Source organism: Lagopus leucura, unplaced genomic scaffold (assembly GCF_019238085.1).
Source record: "Lagopus leucura isolate 7727_CA_CO unplaced genomic scaffold, USGS_WTPT01 Super-Scaffold_100027, whole genome shotgun sequence".
In the NCBI taxonomy this organism is placed as follows: domain Eukaryota; kingdom Metazoa; phylum Chordata; class Aves; order Galliformes; family Phasianidae; genus Lagopus; species Lagopus leucura.
This window is the reverse complement of record NW_024962278.1, coordinates 7,552,380-7,558,661: the sequence shown is the minus strand read 5'-3', so window position 1 is coordinate 7,558,661 and position 6,282 is coordinate 7,552,380.

Here is a 6,282-nt window from a genome sequence, read left to right as displayed (position 1 = left end):
CAGGCAGTTCTCTTAAAGGGCCTATTGCATTATAGAAGACCTTCGTGTCAGCAGGTCCTTGAAAGCAGACCCTACTAAAAAGTATTTTGCTCCTAACTGAAAAAAAAAGTTATTAAAAAAAAAAAAAAATTGTATACAATTCGTTTACATTTTCTATTCATTTTATTTTTAAATTGAGGTTGCAATATGCTTTGGAAATAAGTACTTCATGGTATTGCAGTATTTTATTTCTGGATAACTTCAACAATTGGTTTAGACTATATTTATTGTATTTTCACTTTCCTGTTTCTAAACTTGTGTTTCAGTATGTCCAACACATAGATACATAGATGATGTGTCATATGACATCATCTTCATCTATGCTTTTCTCATATTAGACATGACATCATCTTCACTTACGTTTTTCTCATACTAAGCATATAGCAAGCATGACAAATTATAACATATTTTTCCATCAAATTTATTGTAGAAATCTTTAAGGACAGCTGCTAATTAACACAGATCTAAAACACCTGACTTTTTAGATCAAAGTGTCCCCTATTTGAGTTTGTAATGAAATAGGCTTTGAAGAAGAAAAGGAGCATATTAATTGGAGGAAAAAAATGTTGTCAGTGTGTGCGGACTCACCTGCAATCTCTTTTTTTGGTACAATTTAATGGACTTTCAGTTTCACTGGAAATGCTGACATACCAAAATTTCCAGGGAAATAGAAATTCAAAGTTTTAAGTCGTGTTTGTAACTTACTGTAACTTACTCCTCTTGTGGTTGCTCCATCCTTAGTGGTTCCAGATGTCAAAGAACTTCAGCTGCAGAGATGAGTGATAGCTGTGATTTCTGCACTGTCATTTCTGCCAAATATCCAACAGGTTTATTGATCTGTCTTTGTGTCATTGCAAAATATGGTGGTGTCAGTATGTTCTCTGCTGTATTACATTTCACTGCAGCAGATAAAATAAGTGGAGAGAAAACAGAGTCAGGGCCTTCACGACTGGCAAATCCAGAGTTACATCCCCCCAAATGGATCAGATATCTACAGAGACCAGCAAGGCACAAAGATCATGTTTGTTGTTCCAGGAAATCTGTGGGAGCTGCACTGCCGAGAATTTGAGCCAATGCATTTTGTGCGGTTGGAGACGTATGTTTCGCTTCTCCTGGTGTGTGCTTTGCATCTTTTCTCCCTTTTACTTGCTGTCACAAGGCATACTGAGCTACAGTAGCTCAGAAAGAGCACGTTGTTACTCTGTCGTGTGTGTGAGAGTATCAGAACAGGAGAGGAAATCACAAATCTGAGCAGGGTGAGGGAAAAAAGTCTGTTATAGATATTTTAAGTGCATTCACTGGGGGTGTCAATCTGCACACAAAGTGTCATATCTGAAACTGATTCTGACAACGCTGTGAGTTTCCTCTTAGGGTGCAGAAATTTTGCAAGAGAAGATGATGTAAAGCAACTCAGGGCTGAGGTGAACGGACAGCATTGTGTGAGATATCTGATCCAGCAATCGTTCTCTAGTATTTGAGATGGCTGTGTAGTAGGGGAGGCAAATTATGATAAGAAATCGTGCTTGCCTCTGTAGTCATTGGAAGGCTATGTTAGATCTCACTGCTACTTATGCTAACTGCTTTTATAGGCCATTTAATTATTGCCTCATTGTAGAAGATTGGACTTATTAATATGCAGGAGATAAAATCCTCTACATTTTAAAATGCTAATTTTTAGGTGTCCATATGGCAATAAAATCAGGCTTTGAGCCATCCATCCGTATCTTTATATGTCTGTCTATATAAAAAACAATTTTGTGGTCTAGTGAGTAGGGTACTGAACTGGGAGCTGAAACCGGGTCTGTTCTGTATCTGCCATTGACTTTGAGAATAGGAACATGGACACATCATTACGGGGTACACTTTGCTGTCAACTATCCACATGCCATCAGCTTTTGAGTAATGGCCCCAAAATAAACTTCTGTCCTGCAGAAAAGCAAAGTAATTCACCCCTTTAATGGAAAGGACTGCTGCTCAATGATCATTGAGAGGCACCACAGCTGACTGTGGGCTGTTACAGCCCCAGGCTGCTCATTGTGTAGGAGACTCATATCATATGAAGCTTGTTTATGCATCTCCTGCATTCCCCTGTTCTTTGGACAAAATGTTTTGGATCTCTGGGCATCTCTTTTCTGCCTCTTGCATTTTTACTGCTAACCCAATGACCAGGCTAAAATCTCCCACTGCAAGTAAGCTTTGGGGGCAAGTGGCAGGAGGGTGATAAAGGATGATCTGCCTGGGCTCCTGAGCACTTCTATGTATCAACTACAAGCATGGTGAAGGACTTCTCTGATTTTCAACTAAGGGACATTTTCCTGTGATCAAGTAAAGAAATTTGCATCATCTTTAGGTACCATAAAGCATTAATTGCACTAATAAAGACACATGCAGATGCAGCACTGTTACTGTTTCCTCCATTCTTATTCCTGAATTTCTGCTGCTCTGTGTTCACTTCCATGTGACATTTTCCCTGTTGGATTTTAGGTTTGTTTTCAAACACATAAACGAGGGTTTGATTTCTTTAGCTGAAGACTTTGGATGACACTGGAACTGTTCTACCTGGTGAGAACAGAACAGCATGTTCCAGCTGAGATGCTGAAGATGGCTCCTGTTGGGATAGCTTAATTGTGTTTCCGTTAATTATCTTTCTTTCTAAGTCTTACTTACTAAGTCTGTCTTAGTTGCTCTAAGTCAAAATCTGCACAATTAGTATTTCTAAATTCTGCCTTTCATCTTCGTCTATATTCTTTATTCAGACCCAGGTTGGAAGAGATAAAGAGATCTAATTGTGCAGCTCTTCACAGACAGAATTAGTGACTCATGGGCCATTTGTACTGATTTATGTTCAGAGATCACCAAAGTTAGCCTCTACTCCCAAGGAGAAGTGAACCTATCTGTGCCACTCCTTACAGAAAGCTTTCTTAGTAGGGTAACCTAATATTCCCCCCTGAATCAGCAACCCCCAAATTACTTTTTCTGCTGCAGGAAACATTTTGGTAGAGAACATAGGTGATGTAGCCTGCAAAAAGCTCTTTTTGAATTGCTGATATCTCTGACAGCAGTCAGAGGCTTGTCAGTGGTTAAGGATTGGTCAATATGTACTGGCTAAAGGATTGGCTGTTTTTTTCATCTGAAGTACTCCTCTGTACTGAAAGCCCATTCAACAGAAAAGGCTTCTATTCCTCAGAAAGCAAATTAATAATATTCTTTCTCTTCTCATTATTTAAGTCTTTCTTTTTTTTCTTTCCCAAAACAAAAACACTATCTGCAACTGCTGCAGCCAAGAAATGACATGAATAATTCATTCTAATTTCACAGCATTTAAGCTACTTTACTAGCTTCTAATTAACATGTGTAGATTATTTAAGGACAAGAAAATTGCTTTTAAATGCAGGTAAGACTAAGCTGACTATCCCCAAGTATTATGTGATTTGATGTCTTCTCAGAACCCAGCTGTGCTGTTGAATTTCTCAGGGTCGTAGTAGCTGAAGATGAAAGCTTATTTTTATAAGATTGGGCTAATGACATCACTACAGAGACCATTAAATGTCTGGGATATGATGCAGACCGGGATTTCTTTTGAATGCTATTTAACTGCCATTTCAGCAAACGTTCACAGTTACATAGGATAACACTTTTTCTGTCATTCCCACATTACATTGCAGTTGGGGTTCGAAGTTGTGTTCTCTTCTGTCACCAGGAGTGGGACAGGAGGAGAATGAATAAAGCAAGCCTGGCAGAACACAATGCCTGTAAATAGGTGGTGCAACTGCTCTTTACAATTCAACCCACTTGGATTTTGTGCACTTAAGAATTGTTTTCTCTTTGAGTGTCCGGAAGAGTCAGTTTGAGTGTCAAGTTCGAGTGAGAAGGAAAATCTTCCTTCTGCTGGGAAGCCTAAACTTCTTGGGCTGTTTTCTTCCTTTACACACAAAGTGGGATGTATCCACCCTCATGTGGACTCTTTCTCAAGACTCCTCTTGTAGACTGCAGATAGAGCTCGACCACCTAGACCACTCACCATCTCATCTCACAGCAGTCATTGAACAATATGGGAGCACTTATTTTGTCCCCTGGAGGAAAGGATCTTCAGTAGGTAGCACAGAAGTGGATTCCTGCTCTGGATATAAGAGAAATCATTCATAGGGGCCCTCTAGCTGGCATCTATCTGCCACGAGCATGAGTTTTTGCATGCATGCGGTCATTGTAAGGATTGCTTAAGGACTGCTTATGGATTAAAAGCCCAAAGCAAAATGTTCGTAGAATCATAGAATCATAGAATGGCCTGGGTTGAAAAGGACCACAATAATCATTGAGTTTAACCCCCCCCTGCTATGTGCAGGGTCACCAACCAGCAGACCAGGCTGCCCAGAGCCACATCCAGCCTGACCTTGAATGCCTCCAGGGATGGGGCATCCACAGCCTCCTTGGGCAACCTGTTCCAGTGCATCACCACCCTCTGTGTGAAAAACTTCCTCCTAGTATCTAACCTAAACCTCCCTGTCTCAGTTTTAAAACCGTTCCCTCTTGTCCTATCACTATCCACCCTTGTAAACAGTCATTACCCCTCCTGTTTATATGCTCCCTTCATGTACTGGAAGCCCACAATGAGGTCGCCCTGGAGCCTTCTCTTCTCCAAGCTAAACAAGCCCATTTCCCTCAACCTTTGTTCATAGGAGAAAAGTTCTAACCTAACCTAAAGTTCAGACCTAATCATCTGAGTTGGAATGAGATTTGTATGGAGACAGGGCCTGAATGTTAGCCAGGGGGAACAGCGAACTCACCTCAGGTTCAGTAAATGGGATAATTGTATTTAAACTGCATTTTGTAATTAAAAAGATACATTAAATGAATCAGATCTTATCATCAAATGAAGTTATCTGATGGCCAGGATTTGATCGTTGCGAAAGGAAACAGCCATTATCAGATTCATGACAAGTGCATTTTCAGGCTGATTAGTTAAAAAACTAAGAAAATGGAAAAACAAATAAGATGCTGTCTATATAGGACAATCTGAGCATTTCCATATCATTAGATGATAGGTAGGCTAATAACATTCTCATTAAGCTGCAGAGACCCATTTATTTTTGTTTTCTATTTAAGGATATATTTTAACTCTGCAAACAAGCAGAGGCAAAACTTGGGTTCACGCAGGGTTTTAATTGCCTGTTAACGCTTTGCCAAGTCCAACATAATGCTTTTGAAAAGCTCCTGCTTGTCACATGCCCTCTATCTGGCTGATCCTCACGGATAGATCAGAGAAGCATGCTGGTGTGTGTTTTGGCAAGCATTACCCTGATAAAAAATAAAACAACATGATTTTATTTCAATTTTAGATCACTGAGGAGAGACTGCACTGAATTCATTTTCCTTGTGGAAGCAAATGGCCAAGCAGCCAATGAGAACAGTCACATATACCACCTATTTCTTCCTGACTCCAGCAGAAAGGTTTTGATTGTCAGCTGGGATCGATGGAGGATGACAATGATTTAATACTTTGGGACTGAAAGTTCCAGCTGGAATCGCTTGCTGCTCAGTGCACCAAATGGTGCTGAGCAGCAGACTCTCCTCTGAGGTCTTTACAGTCCTGGGTCCCCATCCTGCAGCAGCACTATGCCTTGCTTATTTTTACTAATCTGCCTAAAATTAAACATGGGTAAATATTTACTAGATTGAGACACAAATGGACAGAACAGGCAAAAAGAATGAGAGCCAGGAGGAATTATCCTCATTTTGCAGCTGCCCTGATCTGCTGGCTTGGAGTTTATCTGTGCATAAAGGCAGCATAAATCACTCCTGATCTGGATCAGATGTGTCCTGCTGGGCAAGCAACAGAGCACACATCGAAGATTAATGATCATCAAAGCAGAGACCTGGGCCACTCCACCAGGAGAAGATGAAGCACCCTCTTGGGGACTCTGTCTCTCTCTCTGCCAACAGCAGGAGCCATGCAGAAAGCTTGGAGCACACACCAAATTTTAGATGGCTGAAGTTAGGTCAGATGAATTTCTCTCCTGAGAAGCTAAGTGACTTGGCCAAAATCAAACATGAAGTCTTGGGCATAAATTAGATCCTGCACTTGTGGAAATAAAGGAATAGGGTTTTTCAGGCTGTGAAAATGTATCAGTAAAACAACCAAAATTTCACAAGTTCGGAGCTAACTGTTCATGCTGCCATTTATACACATTCTCTGAGCGCGTATATACATCAGTGTTAATTTTTCAGACCCATTTTTGGTCACTG